Source organism: Papaver somniferum, chromosome 5, assembly GCF_003573695.1.
Source record: "Papaver somniferum cultivar HN1 chromosome 5, ASM357369v1, whole genome shotgun sequence".
Taxonomy (NCBI): domain Eukaryota; kingdom Viridiplantae; phylum Streptophyta; class Magnoliopsida; order Ranunculales; family Papaveraceae; genus Papaver; species Papaver somniferum.
Genome location: NC_039362.1, coordinates 213,061,140 through 213,080,276, shown reverse-complemented (window position 1 = coordinate 213,080,276; position 19,137 = coordinate 213,061,140). Strand labels below are relative to the sequence as shown.

Sequence of the window (19,137 nt, the reverse complement as noted above, 5' to 3'; positions counted from 1 at the left end):
TTTCATCAGTACCTTCATTCTCATGGCCCATACTGTGTAGTTTGTGGCGTTGAGGATTGGATTTTGTATTGATGGTGGCGCGAACTGTTTTGCACCCACAATGGTGGTTTCGTTTTCCATGGCTCAGAAACAAGCTCTGATACCAATTAATGGCAACTGCAAGATGAAACTTAGCTTATATAAAGACAACTCTCTTTATTGATTTTTAGAAAATATCTCAAAACTAAACACAAGCTCTAATCTTGCTCATATGATCAACCACAACTTTGGTGATCAAAAATATATAGAACTATGAATTCCTTTTCCTAATCCTATTACCTTATTACATGTCTTTCCTTTTCTTAGAACTAGATGATTTCTAATTCCCTTAGGATTACATCAATTTCCTAATCTTGTCCTAACCAGCTTGTTAATGACTTCTATGTTGAAGTTTAACCAACATTATCTTGTGATTTGGGTATGTCCATTGCATTTTTGTCGATCTGATTTTGTAAGTATGGTTTCGTGCACAATTTTTTTTAATAAAAATCTGATAGTTATGCTTTGAGCTATTTTGAATTTAAAATTAACTAGTTTTTCTAAACACTGAAATCTTACTGATTGTAAAACACTCTTTCATGTTTGGATAGATTTTTTTTTTTTTTTGAATAAAACCTCTTTCATGTTTGGATCGTTTTCCCGTCAAATGCAAAGGGAGGAGGTGTGGACAATTTCAGTTGAATCATCTCTCCTGGTACTTAACCAATCAGTTTACTGTATTTTCTACCCAAAAGGTGTTGAAATCTCTTCAACTCTTACAAATAAGTTGATCACAAGAAATTAATTTCATAGTGTGTCGCGCCACAAACTTCCAAACTTTTGCACATACATATTGCACGCCACAAACTTCAAAAATTTTGCACATACATATTGCAACTTGCAAGCAACTTAACTTGCAAGATTGAATAAAAACCAACTCGAAAGAAAAATATAGTAATTCATCAACCTTAAGGTAGGGTTACTAGAGATCAAGATATTCAATAGCTAATTAAGAAGTTACTAGATATCCCTAGAGAGAACCGAACTGCCCAAGCAAAGGTGCAATGCAAATATTAAAGTGTTCAATAGTTCCAGTATTTTCACTTATACCACAAAAGGAGAAACACTAGAGAAAAACTGAACAATGTTCGAAGAAACGGGTAAAATGTAAAGACAACATATGGCAACTAAGACCAATTAAGATTCAAGATGTTAATTTGTACACAAAAGGAACATTGAGCGAGAAAAACTGAATAATGTTCGAAGAAACGGGTAAAGGGAAAGTAAATGTAGTGTATTACAACAGCTTGTATTATTTACAATAGCTTTGTATTATTTACACTACAACAGCTGGATATGGCCTGACCATAATTATAACAGTTTTATACTTTCAATTAAATGTCAACAAGGAGATGTGGGACAAAACACCTTGGCTTAAAATATACACAATCCTTGAGGTATGTTCCGCTCAAAAGAACATACTAGAAATCCAATACCTTTAATACTAGAAATCCAATACCTTTAATACTGCCGCAGAAGTTCATATTGAGTCTACTCGGTTCGCGGCAGTTTTGTAAAAGAAAACTTATTCCTGAGTCCTAATCGAGCGACAATATCAATATGAGACGTTAACCTTTTTAAGGATGGACAGCATTGGATCCCATGCATACCCTTGATTGCACTTTCCATTAGATAACAAACTCATCATTGAGCGATGCCCAAACCTTTGCTGACACTCAAAGAGAAACAAAATCGTTTTGCTCGTGTATACCTAATGCAAAACACCATAAGCTGTGGTTCTTATAAGTTAGGGGTTACGAATGTTATTTAATGACCCAGATTAGTTAAGGGACTGTCATTGGCTTAACCAAGAAGTTTACTGTCATAGGCTTGGGTACAGTGTATGATCGAGAATCAAACCTAATAAGCATTCATTCGGGCTAAGCCTATCAAGCATTTTGTTTTTTAGTAGGGTGCTGTAACGGCTGTTAGATTTCATTATTAGGGTTCTCGAGAAGGAGACCAAGAGAGAAGAATGGCGCTGAGAGCAATTATGAAAAGGATTTCTCCAAGTATTCGATTAATGGAAGGAATAAGGATTCCGCGTTGTTTTAACAGTACGGTGGATGATACAAGATATCTTAATAACGAAGCCGTCAACGTTTGTGATTTGGAAGAGCTACTAAAAGATGGGTGGAAAGTTAAGAAAAGAACGTGTTGGTGTGAGAACGAAATCGACAAGAGGTGGGATAGGTGGGTGTATTCGACCCATGAGTTGTGGCAGGAAAAGAATGAAGAGGAACAAAGAAGAGACTTAAATATGCGATGGAAATACTTGAAAGATTTACTACATCGTGAAGGAATTGAAACCAGTCATCATAGATTACTACTGTCAATGAAGGAAGCTGAGGGTTACATCGGCGATGGAATTCTCGAAGTCAAAATAGGTTCACCTGATAGAGGATTAATATTGGAAAAAATACGGTTTTATGTGAATAAAAAGTTATTATAAAACGGTTTTTGAAAATAATTAAAAGACCTTCCAAAATTATTATAAAACGGTTTTTCAAAATAATTAAAAGACCTTCCAAAATTATCTCTTGTTTTTATGGGGTAAGTTTAGCTTATATATATTTGGATTTGCACTAGGGTTTTGATATATATAGAAAAGGGGAAATTAGGCTCAGGCCCAACCCATGGATAACCCATAATATGAGGCCCCTAGATAAAAGAGTTTTATTAGTAGGCCCTGAATTAAAAAATAAATTTAATAAAAGCGAAAAGACTAAATTAGCCTCAAGTATATAAGAGGCGTCACCTACCTTTCTCTCGTTCAGACGCTATTATTTCATTTCCAAGGAGAGAGAAAACAAATCTCACTCACCTGAAACAGAAAGAAATCTAGAAAAAAACCCAAAAAATCAAGAAATCTTCCTGAAATCTGTTCCAAAACAAAGATCGAGATCAAAAACTATTCATCATTTGCTAACCCCTAAATCAGAGAAACAGATCGAAAAAGTTTCAGATTCAAAAACCAAAAAAAATCAAAAGAAACAGTTTCAGATTCAGTTTCAGATTCAAAACCTAAATCGCCGTTGTTACTGATTTCTGTTGATGAAATACTCCGACGATTAATCACTAGGTAAGTTTTGATTTGAAGCTGTTAGTTTTGATTCCTGTTGTTACTGATTCGTGGGTCGAAAATTTCTGAACTAGGGTTTGTAATGAGATTACAACAAACATAACTCATTCTGACTGATAATTCCTTTTACAGATCGGAGAAGGAGAACAATCGTTTGTGCATAAAATCCATGAAATAACTGATTAAATAGAAACAAAGGTAAGTCATGGATGTGATATAACTGATTGATTTAGTGGATTTCATTTCTGAGATGTTACTGTTTGAAAACCCTAGAAACTCCAAGTTGAATTGCAATCAACTAACTTGATTTTATTACTACATCAACTGCAGATTCAGAATCAAATTTCTTTTGGAATAAAAATGGTGAAAGGAAAAATGAATCCCCCTAGAAAAGATGATACAATTACAAGTACTAAGTTGTGAAAACTATTGTTGTCATGGTCTCATGTTTATTTCTCATATAATGCTTGTGAATATGTAATTACACAGACAAGGACATGTGTAACTATAAGTTACACACTCAAAATGTAACCACTGACTGTGTTGTGGTTTGTATATTGATTGTTTTATTAGTAGGCCCTGAATTAAAAAATAAATTTAATAAAAGCGAAAAGACTAAATTAGCCTCAAGTATATAAGAGGCGTCACCTACCTTTCTCTCGTTCAGACGCCATTATTTCATTTCCAAGGAGAGAGAAAACAAATCTCACTCACCTGAAACAGAAAGAAATCTAGAAAAAAACCCAAAAACCCAAAAAATCAAGAAATCTTCCTGAAATCTGTTCCAAAACAAAGATCGAGATCAAAAACTATTCATCATTTGCTAACCCCTAAATCAGAGAAACAGATCGAAAAAGTTTCAGATTCAAAAACCAAAAAAAATCAAAAGAAACAGTTTCAGATTCAGTTTCAGATTCAAAACCTAAATCGCCGTTGTTACTGATTCCTGTTGATGAAATACTCCGACGATTAATCACTAGGTAAGTTTTGATTTGAAGCTGTTAGTTTTGATTCCTGTTGTTACTGATTCGTGGGTCGAAAATTTCTGAACTAGGGTTTGTAATGAGATTACAACAAACATAACTCATTCTGACTGATAATTTTACAGATCGGAGAAGGAGAACAATCGTTTGTGCATAAAATCCATGAAATAACTGATTAAATAGAAACAAAGGTAAGTCATGGATGTGATATAACTGATTGATTTAGTGGATTTCATTTCTGAGATGTTACTGTTTGAAAACCCTAGAAACTCTAAGTTGAATTGCAATCAACTAACTTGATTTTATTACTACATCAACTGCAGATTCAGAATCAAATTTCTTTTGGAATAAAAATGGTGAAAGGAAAAATGAATCCCCCTAGAAAAGATGATACAATTATAGGTACTAAGTTGTGAAAACTATTGTTGTCATGGTCTCATGTTTATTTCTCATATAATGCTTGTGAATATGTAATTACACAGACAAGGACATGTGTAACTATAAGTTACACACTCAAAATGTAACCACTGACTGTGTTGTGGTTTGTATATTGATTGTGTAACTTATAGTTACACATACCAAGTGAGCCTGTCACCACTGACTTGCCTAGGGATGTGTAACTAGTAGTTGCACATAAAAAATTGGTTGTGTTTAGGATGTGTAACTTGTAGTTACACATAGAAAATTGGTTGTGTAAATTAAAGTTACTCATTATATGCATGTGTAAGTTAAAGTTACACCTTGTAGAATGTCTAGGATTGAGTGTGTAACTTGTAGTTAAAATCTACTAACTGAAGAAATTTAAAAGTTTCTAATGTAAGTGATGCTTTTGAATGTATAACTACGCAAACAAGGGCCTGTGTAACTTTAAGTTACACATTCAAAATCTCACCACTATGTTGTGGTTTGTATATTGAGTGTGTAACTTGAAGTTACACATACAAATGAGCCTTGCAGAAGTGGCTGTGTAACTTGTAGTTACACATCTTAACTGTGAGTTACACATTCAAGATGTTACCAATGACTTGCAAAGTGGCTGTGTAACTATAAGATACACATTGAAAATCTAATCACTGACTTGCCAATTGACTGTGTAACTACAAGTTACACATGCATAATAACATAACTGATTTGGCAATTGCCTAGATAACTAAAAGTTACACATGCAAAAATATAACCTATGACTGTATTGTGTTTGTAAATTATAGTTGGACATAAAAAAATGACCCCTTTAAACCTTCATATGCATGTAAGTTAAGGTTACACAACACAGAATAAAATGATTCAGTTTGTGTACTTGGCAAATACACATGGTTTGTAACATGATTTTCATTTTGTAGTTAAAAACGAGTGTATTTGATAAGTACACAACATACTGACTCATGCTATTTTTGTGTGTGATGTGTACAAGAAACCTAAGGCAGTCGTTGAATGCAGTAAAGGATTTAGTAAAGGTGATAAAGCCTATAGGACTGACCGATAGGGCTCATAGATATCTTAGGAGAGCTGCTTACGGAGAACTCGTAATGATGTATTACGATGACTATGATACAACTGTACCAACTACAACAAGACAGATAACTACCAACAAACACGGCGTCTTGAAGCTCTTGAACTGCTTTGACATGGATTGTGAGACACCATGTTCATTCAAGTTTGCTGATGATAAGATTATAGAGTCTACACCGGCAAAGCTGGCTGGTATATTTTGCATGCAGAGGATTGGAAGCAGAAAGGGTCAGAAGCTGTTAAAGTACTATTGTCCTAGTGATTTGACTGACAATGTTTTATACAGCAAATACTTCACCGATATCAAATCTACAAAGCATCAGACGACGGTGACTAAGACAAACATTTTAGAGAAGATAAAACAACTTATGGCAAAAAGGAGAAAAAGTGGGAAAAGAAAGAAAGTTGATGAAAAGGATCTAGTTTGCCTGATAGGTCTTTATCTTTGCTGTGTATTGTTTTTTGGCGACAAAAATGCCAATGGAGTGAACGCGAAATATCTTAGTATCGTTGAAACTTATGATATGGTGCTCAAGGTGTCGTGGCCTGATTTAATACACGAGCACTTGTTTGAAGAGATTCATACTAATCTTAGTTGTTTGTCAAATGTGAAGGCTTGTGTGCAATACCTACTGGTAAAAAGCTTGTGTGTAATTTCTATTCCAGCAGTTTTAGTGTTACGTGATGGATATTTTTGTTCAATCGACTAATTAAAATTTATATGTTGCAGTTATTGTTTGCTGAACACACGCCAGCAGGATTAATCCCGAAAGTTGAGAACCACGAGGAAGATATCCCGAGGGTTGGGAGATGGGATATATACCAGATTTCTGATTACATTTGGAAAACAGACATGACACAGTTTTCGGTAAGTGTTATATGTCAGTTGGTTTAGGTTTTGTAAATTTATGGTAATGTAATTTAGATAAAACTTTGATGTAATCAAAATTGTCATGTGTAGCTATAAGTTACACATTTAAATGTGCTTGTGTAATTTATAGTTACACATGCAAAAGATAACACAAGTGAATGCAACTATAGGTTATGTAACATATATATCCTGTTTGTATATATATCCTGTGCTTATGTAACTATAGGTTACACATTTTATATGTATATCCACTTTACATTAGATATATGTGTAACCTTTAGTTACACATATCCACTTTACATTAGATATATCTAATGTGCTTATGTAACTATAGGTTACACATATAAAATGTGCTTATGTAACTTTAAGTTACACATACAACCGAAAAATGTATATTTAGAATGTTCAACTGTTTTTTGCAATCTCTTTTTAACCTCTCCATCTGTTAATTGCAGCCAACTCCTAGCTTTGTGGCTGAGTTTTCACAGCTTGAGAAGCAGCTGGGTATATCAACCGTGGTACCCAGCAAGGACGACCTGCAAAGTTGGCTGAAAGCGCAAAATATTGAGAATAGCCATCTGAAAGAGCAACTGCAAGAAAAGCAAGCAATGCTTAAAGCAGTGTATGCAATTGCAAGAGAAGGGATATCAGAAGGGGACCTTTCAGGAACAGCGGAATTCAAGGTTCACAAATTTAGTTGCCAAATTATGCAAGCAATGGGTATTGATCCTTACAAAGTGACCCAGGAAGAGTTTATGCAACATGAAGATGATGTACATGGAGGTACTGAGCATGGAGCTACTGAGCATGAAGAAGAAGAGTTACAATTAGTTGAGACAGAGCAACAAGGAGATGGAAGTACTGAGCAAGAGAAAGAGAAAGATGACGCGGAAACTTCCTTCCATGAAGAATGTAAGTAGTTGTTCATTTTTAATATGCTTCTTTAACTTGATAGAGGTACCCAATTAGTTGACACTAAGGTCTTTGAACCTTTTTAATTTCATATTTTACTTGTTCATTTTTAACTTGCTTGTTTAACTTGATTAGACTTAATAAATGTTGAGTAAACTGATCATATGGATGTGTAATTCCTAGTTACACATGCCACATGCATGTGTAACTTCTGGTTACACTAGTTAGATGCATGTGTAACTCCATGTTACACTAGGTATCCATGCCATATTCATGTGTAACATGAAGTTACACTATTAGTTATCCACAGCCAGTCGATTACCATGATATATTCTTCTTGAAATTTTTTAAAAATTTAACATCATCATCATCATCCTAATTCTCGTTTCAATACTTGTGCAGTTCCATGTATGAGCCTTGCAGCTGGAAATACGCCAACATTCTGCAAGCTCAAACTGCTGCAGAGGGGCACAAAAGACCACTCAGGACATATAGTTCGAGTATGAAGAGTGTGACAACTTGCAAGACTCCACCAAAGAAAAGGCCTGTCGCAAAGCAAAAGCCCACTCCTACAAATAATGTTGATGAGGAGCAGAAGAAAGATGTTGAAGAGACACCTGTTACGGATGAGGCACAGAAGAAAGCTGCAGATGGTGGAGTTGTGGATGGGGCAGGTGATGATGTAGCTGCAAAAGCCGTAGGTGATGATGTTACTGCAAAAGTCAATGAGGATACACCTGCAACTGTTGGTGACGGTTTGGTTATGTCTGCTCCAACTCAGCCAACTCCTGGAACTTTTGATGACAGTTCTGCTTCAACACAGTTTGAGGACTCCATGGTGATAACTGCTACAACACCGCAAACACAGCCTGACAATGCTCAGACCTACAGGTTGGTGCAACTAGGAGCTAACCTCGATGATATGACGAATGTTGAAGTGAGTGAAATGATAGATGAGATCGTCAGCAACATTAACAAAACTGAACATGGACCCGCAGTGACGGAGAATGCAGAACCTACCTCAACTGGTAACCACTCTTCCGTTCTATGTTTTGTTTGTAATGGAAGTGTAACTTCAAGTTACACATTGTAAAAGGCATGTGTAGCTTGAGGTTACATATAGTGTGTTTTGTCCTTTGAAAGGTTAATAACTGAGTCTGGATCAACTGGTTGTTCATGTGAGATTATTAGAATCCATGAACTTCCTTTAGCTTCTTCGTACTGGTTGGTGTCGGTAATGGTTGGAGTAGGAGGATTGAAACAAGAACAAGAAGAAATGGTACTGAACTGAAGTAAGATGGGTGTAAATTTTAAGGTTTAAATTAGTAAAAAAAATCGGCAATGCTATTTGGCTCCCTAATCTCCACCCCTATTCTTCTCCCTACAATCTAAACCCCACATTAGATGAATGATGAAAACTTGAATGCGGATATCGATATGGATGTGAGGCTTAGATTGGGAGGTGAAAAATAGGAAGCCAAATAGCATTTCCGGGAAAAAAATACCGCCCTCCAATCATACAAAAAGTACAACCGAACACTTAATCATACAACCAGAAACCAAGAGCTAGCAGAACATAGCTCAAAACAAATCCACAATCTGATGATTAATGTAAAGTGGATATACACATTCTTAAAAAAAAGAACATACAAAGAGAAGAAAAAAGCATAAGAAACCAAACCTTTGACAGGTGCAAGTCTCGTGTTCGAGGTCCACCATGTGAGACCTTTCACTAATAACTTCAAACACGGTAGGACTAGCAACCAATACTTCCCAAGCCAAACCTTCATCTTGAAGAGCCACAAGCTTTTCTTCATACTCAGGGGTTAATGGAGTCATCATATTAGCACCAATTTCACGACGCTCCGCCATCAAACACATTATTTTCCTCCTAATCTGAAAAGGAGAAAAAAACTCATCAATGCATAAAGTGACAAAACATGAAATAAAAAGACAACAAAACAACAAAACAGACACACACACTCAATTAACCTGATCAAGAAGAGCAGATGCAGGCATCTTCTTGTGAACCAGAACCCAGCTATTGACTGATTCTGCTAGAGTACTAGATGTTCGTCCATACCGACAACCTTTGAAATAGGCATTCGCATATGCTTCAGGTGGGATTGTCTCGATGTAATCAGCCACCCAATCGCAGTTCAAATCTCTAATCTTCTGTATGGCTTTCGCATGGTTTTCAGGTGAGAGTGCGTATGTCGCCTCTCGGAAATGGTCCATCACAAGTGAGTACCTAGGATCTGTTGCAGTGATGGGTATATTCTTCGTCAAATGATAGTAGCAGAAGCTGTGGAACCCATCTGGATAAACAAGTGGAACACCTTGCAAGAGTCCTTCATGGCGATCCGAAAGGAAGGTGATTGGCCTCCCATCACCAACAACTTCTTTCAAATTCCTTAAAAACCACTCCCAGTTGTCGATCGTCTCAGAATCGACTAGTGCAAAAGCAAGGGGGAAAAATCCTACAAAAAAAATTGTGCAGAATCGAAAGAATAATAAGTTTCACACATGCTAAAACAAATATGTAACTTAAGGTTACACATGCTAAAACAAATATGTAACTTAAGGTTACAGATGCTGTTTTCTTAGTTACACACTGAGTAAAGTAATGTGTAACTGAGAGTTACACATGTGTAACTGTTAGTTATTTGTCAACTGAAGTTGTTCATAAAAAAAAAACACATAGAAAAAACATACCTTTACCACCATTGATCCCAGTAGCTGCCATCAAGCAACCTTTGAATGTACCAGTAAGGAAAGTAGTATCCAAGTATACCATTGGACGACAAAACCGGTACCCTTTGATGCATGCAGCAAATGCGATGAAAATCCGCTGGAACTGTTTATTTTCACGTTCAAACTTTATCAACTACCAGGGTTGGTTTCCCTTATAGCATCAATATACCATACCAAGTGCGAGTAGGACTTGACATCGTCGCCATAAATCGTATCATAAACCTTTTCCCTAGCATTATATGCCTGGTAGTACTCCATGTTGATCCCATAGTTGGTCTGGAAATCAGCAGCAATTTGCTTGGGCTTCTTGTGAGGATTTTTGCGAACTTCTTCCTCAATCAAACTAGACGAGAAGCTGGTGGAGTAAGTTTGGTTCAAGTTGCGTCCACCAGCACCACAAATGTGCTCAGGGTTATAAGACCTGACCTGAAGAGATTCATACAAAATATAAACAATTCAACCAAAACACAATATGGTGCCAAAAACATCATGTGTAAACCAAAGTTACACATACTGTAACAAAACATAACATATGCTAAGCATTAGATGACAGAACACGGAAAACCTACCTGAAACATTTCGTTCCTTTCATCGATAGAAGCTGCATGGAATTTCCAGCCGCATTTTTGATCTGCACACTTAGCCGTGAACCTAGAACGCTCATTGTGAGTTACAATCATTTGGAAACCAGTGCGAAGACGATACTTGGTAAAAGCAACCCTGACTTGCTTAACTCCTTCAACAAACACATGGCCAATATCACCAAGAACCTTGGGCCAACCATCCGATAACAAAGGTTTCGCTGGCTTACTTTTATCTTCCAAATACATTGCAACAGTAAGATTGTTTGTGGACGAAGACGTACTACTAGACCCATTAGAAATAGAAGAATCTGCCCTAGAGCTAGAGGAAGAGGCCACACGAGGAACATTTTGCAAGAAAATATCAACACTGGTCTTCTGTTTACTATTTGTGATAGATATAAGAGCTTGCAAAGAAAAATCACAGTCAAGCGGAAAATCTTTCCCACTTTCTCGAAAGAAGAAAGTAATACCAAGTGGAGTATACTGCTTCCATTCCTTGCAAACTTGTTCCTTAAACTCATCAAGTTTGATATCAGTATTAACACGCAGGGTAATGAAATCAGAAAAGTAGCGAACAACAGCAATGCAACTAACAGCAGCGCAACTAACAACAGCCATGACAACCTGAAAATATCAAATACACAATAAGAATATCAAAATTTGAAAACGAACGCAATTCACTCGGGGGCGTTGCCCCCTCGTGAGAAGTATATTCTATGCGGCAAGATAAATATAAGTAAAAGATACATATGATACAATTGTTTACAAATAAAACATGTTACAGGACATATATATGTAACTTCAACTTACACATTCTTAAAATACAATAGGATATATATGTGTAAACTAAAATTACACATGTTGTAATTAAAAAAACATCTGCATCTTCCTCACACATGCTTAAAAATACAAAGAGGATATATATGTGTAAAATAAATTTACACATGCTGCAACTAAAAAACATCTGCATCTTCTTTAAGCATGCTTAAAATACAACATGATATATATGTGTAACCTCAAGTTACACATACTGTAACAAAAAAAAACAGCATGTATACAAATCAATTTGAAGTTATTTTTTTGAAACAAAATTGTTTCTTCATACTTCTCTCAGTATCAACAAAAAGTAAAACAACAAATTAACAGATTGCACATGAAAGAACAACAAAATAATTCAAAAAAAAAATTTGAAAACAGATCTGAAATCAAAAACAACATAAAATTCTTACCTAGATTTGTTGTTTTCTTTCTTCTGAAACAATGTTTATTTTGTTCCTCTTCTCAGTATCAAACAAACATGTGTAAGCATCAACAAAAACATGTGTAAGTATCAAAAGTGACAAAAATAGATCGAAACGGTAAAATCAAAATCAATTGAATTTGAAAACTAAATCGAAATCACAATTCGTACCTATTTTGATTTATGTATTCCCAACTGTCTTCTTCCTCTTCTCAGGCTCAACAAATTCGAAACAGAACAAAAATCGTAATCAGTAGAAGATCGAGATTCAAAAAATCGATGAGAAAACTAGTGAATCAAGCAACAGAAAAGCTAAAACCGAACAAACCTATTTGTTGTTCATCAATGCAGCTTCACTATCTCGTCAGATCTGAAAAACAGACGAATACACCTCAACGAATTGAGAGAAAATTCGTTTTCTTCTTCTTCTCGTTTATGTTGTTCTTCTTCTCGTTTTCTTCCTATCAAATTAACGAAAATCAGTATGAAACTATCAAAATTCACGAATTCGTCTGAAGAAAAATCTCCAATTCTGTTTCTGAACGAGAGCGGAGAGAAGAAAGAGCTGAATCTGATTTGGTTTTCAGTTTCTGGTAGGTATAAAACGTCTATAAATAGGGAAGGTTAATTTCGGTATTTTTACTTTTATTAAAAATCCTGATGACGTCAGCAATCCGGGAAAATTGAAAACCAGGCCCCAAAAAAAAAAATTCTGGGCCTAGAAATATCAAAAACGGAAAGTGTGGAGTTGAGGGTGTAAGATCCATTTTATGGGGCTTGTATATGGTTGAACCCATATAGTAGGGGGTTCTAGTATTTTTCACTATAGAAAAACCTCTCTCATATCTCCAGGTGTTGAGTACTTCTTCTTCGTTTTTCTATGTTTGATACGAGGGTTTTAAGTGCTAACGATTCGTGAGTTTTTCCGCTGCCAAGTTCTAGATAGAATAAGGTTTGAGTGTGCTCTTCAAACTTTATTGAGATTGTTGTATCTTGGAGGCAGATGTCCAGTAGGTCTATAACAACATCCTTTTTGGAGTGTAGCAGGGCATTCTTGTCTTAAGGACAATATGTTGAACATGCGCCTCAATCCACCATTACCAGTTTCTTCTTTCTATGGTGTTTAACAGGATGTTCAAGACATCAACAATTAACTGAAGGAGAAGACACAAAAATCAGATAAGTGCCTCTTATATTATTTAGTTGTTTGATCAATTTTAATTGTTATTCTCCAACAATCTTAAGACAAGAGTTTCTTTTTAATAACAATTAAAATTGTTAAATTGGGTTTAATCAGTTAGGACCATTAAAGTGGAGTTTTGGATTTTTTGAACCCTAAGAAGCAAAGATACTTATCACGTATCTATATACAGCGGATAACAACACCTCATTAGTGCTGGGAAGTTTGATAGAAATAGAGAGTCTCCCAAATCCCTGTTTTGCCAAAAAGAGTATCTAGCTGGATGTGAACGTAAAATGAAGCTCTATAGACTACAGTTGAAGTTTCATTATCTATGTGACAGATTGGGTTTGGTTCGTAAATTCAATGACAGTTTTTTTCCAGTTTACTGTTTTTGTGATCATGATGAGCATCTCTTAGTTACTTGTTTAATCAAACATATCTATCGTGTTAGTGGAAACTAAGATTTCTGTTACGTAGCTGTTCGATGACTTGCCAATGCGAATTTTTTTTTATTCCAAATTTGAGACCATAAAATCAATATTGTATCTGTTGCTTTGATTTGGTTTGTCTAGTATTGAAATACTATTATTTGCACCCCTTATTAGGATCAGATACGTGATTGATATCCTGATCTAACCATGTCGATGGATTAATTTGATTATATTTCTTGCATCTCTCTGCTGATTAGGTGCTCGATTCTTGGTCAGGAAAATGCTACCACCTGTCAGGTACGTTCAACAGTTCAACTTGGTACGTTGGAGAAAGAGATGACAACAACAAGCTATCATATGGTCTGGTTACTATACATTGGTATCGACGTTCCGACTTGATATGCATGCTAAGGAGATGACAAGGGAATACCGGAATCAATTGGACTTTGCGCAAGGAGTAAGTCATTGAGTTCCGTTCATTGGTATGACTTTTCTGAGGCACAAATCTATGGTCATTCAACTGCCATAATTGAATGAAGCAACAAGTAGAGTAATCTGTACTCAACTTAGTAGATACCAGTGGTGATTATTAATCTAAAATTGGTTTGAATTGGGAGACTTTACACGTTAGCATAAAGCTTAAGCAGACACCAGTATATAAGAATTTTGATTGTATCTAGTAAAACGTTTTGAATGTTTTATTTTGGAGACTTATATCGAAGACAATCAGAGGGTCAAACGGTGCCACAGTGTTGCTCATAATGGAAAAGTAATACGGTTTTCAGTTTCTCATGAGAAGGGCACTTTCCTTGCTCGTGCTTGATGAGGAAACTTTGGGTAAGAAATGTAGGGATGAATCAGAGAAAGTTGACTGGATTATAGGCAACACAAAGTCTTGGCCAAAGTGATATAAACGTTTGTCAGATGTATATGCGGGAAGCGTTTTGCTGTAGATGTTATTCTGGCAATCACAACTTTTCTTCTTTGTTATAATTTGGTAATTGGATGTGCGGTGGTACACCTGGTAACTATTAAGGAGAAGGTGTTCAAAGTGTAGTTGGTTTCTTGAATATATGGGCTTCTTTAAACAGTAAACGAGGAAGCTAGCAATAGATTAGAACAAATAAATGCCAAGTACTGGACGATTCCAAGTATCTTTAGCATCCACTAGTTTAGATCACCAAGTGCCGATTGACTTAAAAAACAGTACTTGGAGTTAAGGATTATACACTAGAACCCCATGAGGCCTAAGGATATTAAGATGTATGATAACAAACTCCTTTTGTTTTACGGGAACACTAGCTAGAAGCATCAAATGAGGAATGCACTGAGGTGTATATTGCTGAAGTGTATACACTAGTCTCGTAAGCGGTTGAAATTGTACCACATTCTTGAATCATTAATTTTAATAGCTAACTTGGTTGTAAGTGTAAGTTATCCAGGTAAACGATTTCCGTATGAGGATGAGGCGATGAATGCCGGAACCGGAACACTAGATTGTGCCAACAAAAGTGAGCCCTGCATCATGCAAAATTATACCCGGTGGTAGAGTAAGTTAATTTACAATTGATTTCCTACTTTGGAAATCGCGTCAGGTACCAAACCCCATCTGGGTGCGTGTTTTATTTCGAGTTGTGTAAATCTCATGTTGGAGTAGTAGGAATTGGTAAATTATGGTAAACAGACTCATAACAATTATTCAATGTGACTGTCGTTGAGAAGGTATTTAGGTTGTACAACTTTATAGTGAGGCTCTTTTGTGCTGAGATTTTCAACTACAGGAGATGCGGATCATCTTGCTATGATTAATTATCGTATTTGTTGTTGTTGTGTACTTGCTCAAATCAAGAGGTTTGTCTAGAATTCATCATAAATGTGGGGGAAAAGACATGTGATCTTGCAATCCATCAAATGTGAAAGGTATATGATGAATGTATCAAACAACCTTGAAGAAGATAACAAAGACATGTGTTTATGGACCACTTCAGGTAGCCATAATTTATAGAAAATAAGTAATATAGAAAATTGTTCGTCTTATTTGCACATGTCAGTGTGTAATGATACATAAGGGTTTTTGAGAAAGTATCCTTGACAGGTTAATCAGATGATGAATAAACTATAAGGTTTGAATAAAATGAAGTACACCTGATGCCACCTGACTTTACATATATATTTGTATAAGCTTAGATATTAATCTTACTGATTGCCTCTATTATGATATATCTTTTGATACGATAAACATGTTTTACATCTACTAATAAATCGGTGTTGTTTAAGATTTGACAAGAAACTAATGTGCGGTTGACGTGGTCTAAAGGATCAGTAGGTAACCAAAAGAAATTTTGAGGATATAGTTTCTGTCTAAATTGTTTAGTATGTGTTGTAAAACAGATTTGCATGTCCATGTTTACCTTGGGAAATCACAGGGATGCTCTGACTAGAGGACCAGAGATTGGAATGCATGAGGTACATATTTAATTTCAAATATGTGATATATATTGCACTAACCTTAATTTTGAGGAAGCTGTAATGAACGTACTAGTGAATGGTACATGTATTTTTTGTATGCTTTACAACCACTTATGGAATATTTGATATTTATGATTTGACTGAAAGACAAAGTTAGTTGACATGATCTAAAGGATCAAAGGGAACCAGAAGAAATTCTGAAGGAAATGGTCTTTGTAAAACTCGATGCATTTAACGTGTGTTGTAAACATGCAGTATATCAGATGTATACAAATACCCTTGTACGTGTCACAAGAGAAGTATTGGGATGATCTGATTAAAGACTTGCCATACTTGAGGTACATCTTAAATTGTGTATGTAATACATAATGTATTGACCTTAAGAGATGTTGTTGTTTCAGGCTATGTAAAAATCTTAGCCTATGTGTGTATCCTCTTAAGGAGTGTCTGTCTAAGGAAGTCCTTAAAACAGACAAGATGAACTTGTATATTGAAGAAATCAAAGTTCGTGTGCTTTAATTCAAGCATAAGAGGAAGACGAATGATTACTAAGATGCTTCTTAGAAGATATTCCTCTGTGACCGAAGCCTGTGTCCATCATTGCAGAAACTCAATTGACTATGTGAGTCTAACGTAAATGAGCAATGGCAAAGTCTAGACATACTCGGAGAAGGCTAATTCCGTAAGACAACTATACTCTTTAATGAAGTAATTTTAGTGGGTTCGTGAAGTAAAAAAGAGGTCTCAGTAGACATGTAAAGTCAAAAGAGAACCTCACAGACTTAGGGAAGTCAACAGAAAAATTAATGGTCCTTTGACGAAAGGATTTTCTAAAGAGATAGTTCGTAATTATACATTGAGGGGGAATGGTATTTAAGCTCGTATAAAATAAACTTGCCATGAAGGATACTCAACCTTGCTGACTGGAGATCCCAAGATCAAGGTTTCGAATGAGACAACTAATTTATGGCGGGTAAAGGTAAACACTATCAGAGAATTATATTCTCTGTCCCTTCCCTATGGTGTAGATGTGATAATGTGACTGCATGTGAAGGATGACTTTTAATAAGTCTTAATGAGTTCCATAGTTTCAATTTAAGATTGAAGTGGGGTGTAGCAGTGAATACTCTTGATGGAACTCACCTATCTGAATGAGGAAGTGGGTCGCTTCCTATGAGAATATGAGCTAATTCTCTAGAGCATTCTGAGAAACAAGATACGTCCAGGGCCAAAATGGACACAACGGCGGAGCTTGGCAGCAACCTTGGAGATATCATGTGTGGTTGTTATCGCGAGTTACACCAAATGTTAGACAGTTCAAGACCTTATGGACACTGGCTAATAAGTAGTTCAGGTAACCTCTCACTAAGAAAAGATTCAAGACCTTATGGACACCTATGCCTATTCGTGATATTTCCTATTTTCTGTGTTTTATCGTATTTTTATTCATGTGGGGGATTGTTGGAAAAAAAAGGTTTTATGTGAATAAAAAGTTATTATAAAACGGTTTTTCAAAATAATTAAAAGACCTTCCAAAATTATCTCTTGTTTTTATGGGGTAAGTTTAGCTTATATATAATTGGATTTTCACTAGGGTTTTGATATATATAGAAAAACCTCTCTCATATCTCCAGGTGTTGAGTACTTCTTCTTCGTTTTTCTATGTTTGATACGAGGGTTTTAAGTGCTAACGCTTCGTGAGTTTTTCCGCTGCCAAGTTCTAGATAGAATAAGGTTTGAGTGTGCTCTTCAAACTTTATTGAGATTGTTGTATCTTGGAGGCAGATGTCCAGTAGGACTATAGCAACATCCTTTTTGGAGTGTAGCAGGGCATTTCTTGTCTTAAGGACAGTATGTTGAACATGCGCCTCAATCCACCATTACCAGTTTCTTGTTTCTATGGTGTTTATCAGGATGTTCAAGACATCAACAGTTAACTAAAGGAGAAGACACAAAAATCAGATAAGTGCCTCTTATATTATTTAGTTGTTTGATCAATTTTAATTGTTATTCTCCAACAATTAATAAGTATTAACAGATTAGTAATAGATGAAGATCGTGGTTCTTATACACAACATACAATACCAAGACAAACTGTAAATGGTTTGCTATGTTTCGTCACCCACAGGTTTGATACATTTTTCATATATAACCCTATCACTGGAGAAAGATCACCCTGGATCGATGTTAATAAAAACTCGATGAAATTTAGCCACATCGCTTTTGGATATAATCCGCAGAATCATGAACATAAGGTCATCTGCATAACAGGTAATGATTCTTTCTCGGATCAAGTTGTTGAAATCTTCACGGTTGGCAAAAATACATGGAGAAGAATCGATGCGATTCCACCCATACCTATGAGTTTTTTAGTTGATTTTTGGGCAAGTTATGAAAAACCTTTTTATGTAGATGGTTGTTTATATTGGCGGTTCCGGCGGGAACATGAAAACGATGAGCTATAATTGATAATGAGATTTGATATTGTAAATGAAAAGTTCAGAGTGATTCCAATTCCTGATTTCGTCATTGATCCACTGAAATATAGAAAGGCACAAACTGTTGAGCTAACAGAAATTGATGGACGCGTAGCTGTATTAGATTCTTTACGTTCTCTATGGAAAATTCATGAAGGTGCAGATGGTAACATTACGTGGGAACAAGAGATTATCGATATTATGCCTGGCTACTGGAATGGAAAACCAGACCTTTCAATTGAAGCTCTTACTGGGAAAAATCTAATCTTCCTGCGATGCGAATGGCATGACAGCATTTTTATAATTACAATCGAGACACCAAGGAGGCCATAAGGTTTCCAATCTTTCCCGATTGTAACCAAAATGAGTGGGGTAGGATAATACAAGTGTAGTCGAGAGGGGGACTGGCTACGCAGGCTACTGCTCACTTTATCTTGTGATTGGGGTATGTCCATTGCATTTTATTTTTCTTCCTATCGCATTTTATAATTGTCGTTTCGTGCACGGTTTTTTTCATGAAAATCTGATAGTTTTGCTTTGGGCTAGTTGGAACTTGAAAATAAC

At 35.8% G+C, this 19,137-nt stretch overlaps 2 long non-coding RNA genes across 2 annotated transcripts; both read left to right on the top strand.

The window, feature by feature from the left end:
* The first annotated feature begins 3,126 nt into the window (after positions 1 to 3,126).
* Positions 3,127 to 3,568, top strand: LOC113278651. Its single transcript, XR_003325606.1, has 3 exons — positions 3,127 to 3,160; positions 3,293 to 3,358; positions 3,491 to 3,568. It is a non-coding gene; the product is annotated as an uncharacterized LOC113278651 (long non-coding RNA).
* Positions 3,569 to 4,106: 538 nt separating this feature from the next.
* Positions 4,107 to 4,542, top strand: LOC113280838. Its single transcript, XR_003325760.1, has 3 exons — positions 4,107 to 4,140; positions 4,269 to 4,334; positions 4,467 to 4,542. It is a non-coding gene; the product is annotated as an uncharacterized LOC113280838 (long non-coding RNA).
* The last annotated feature ends 14,595 nt before the right edge of the window (positions 4,543 to 19,137 follow it).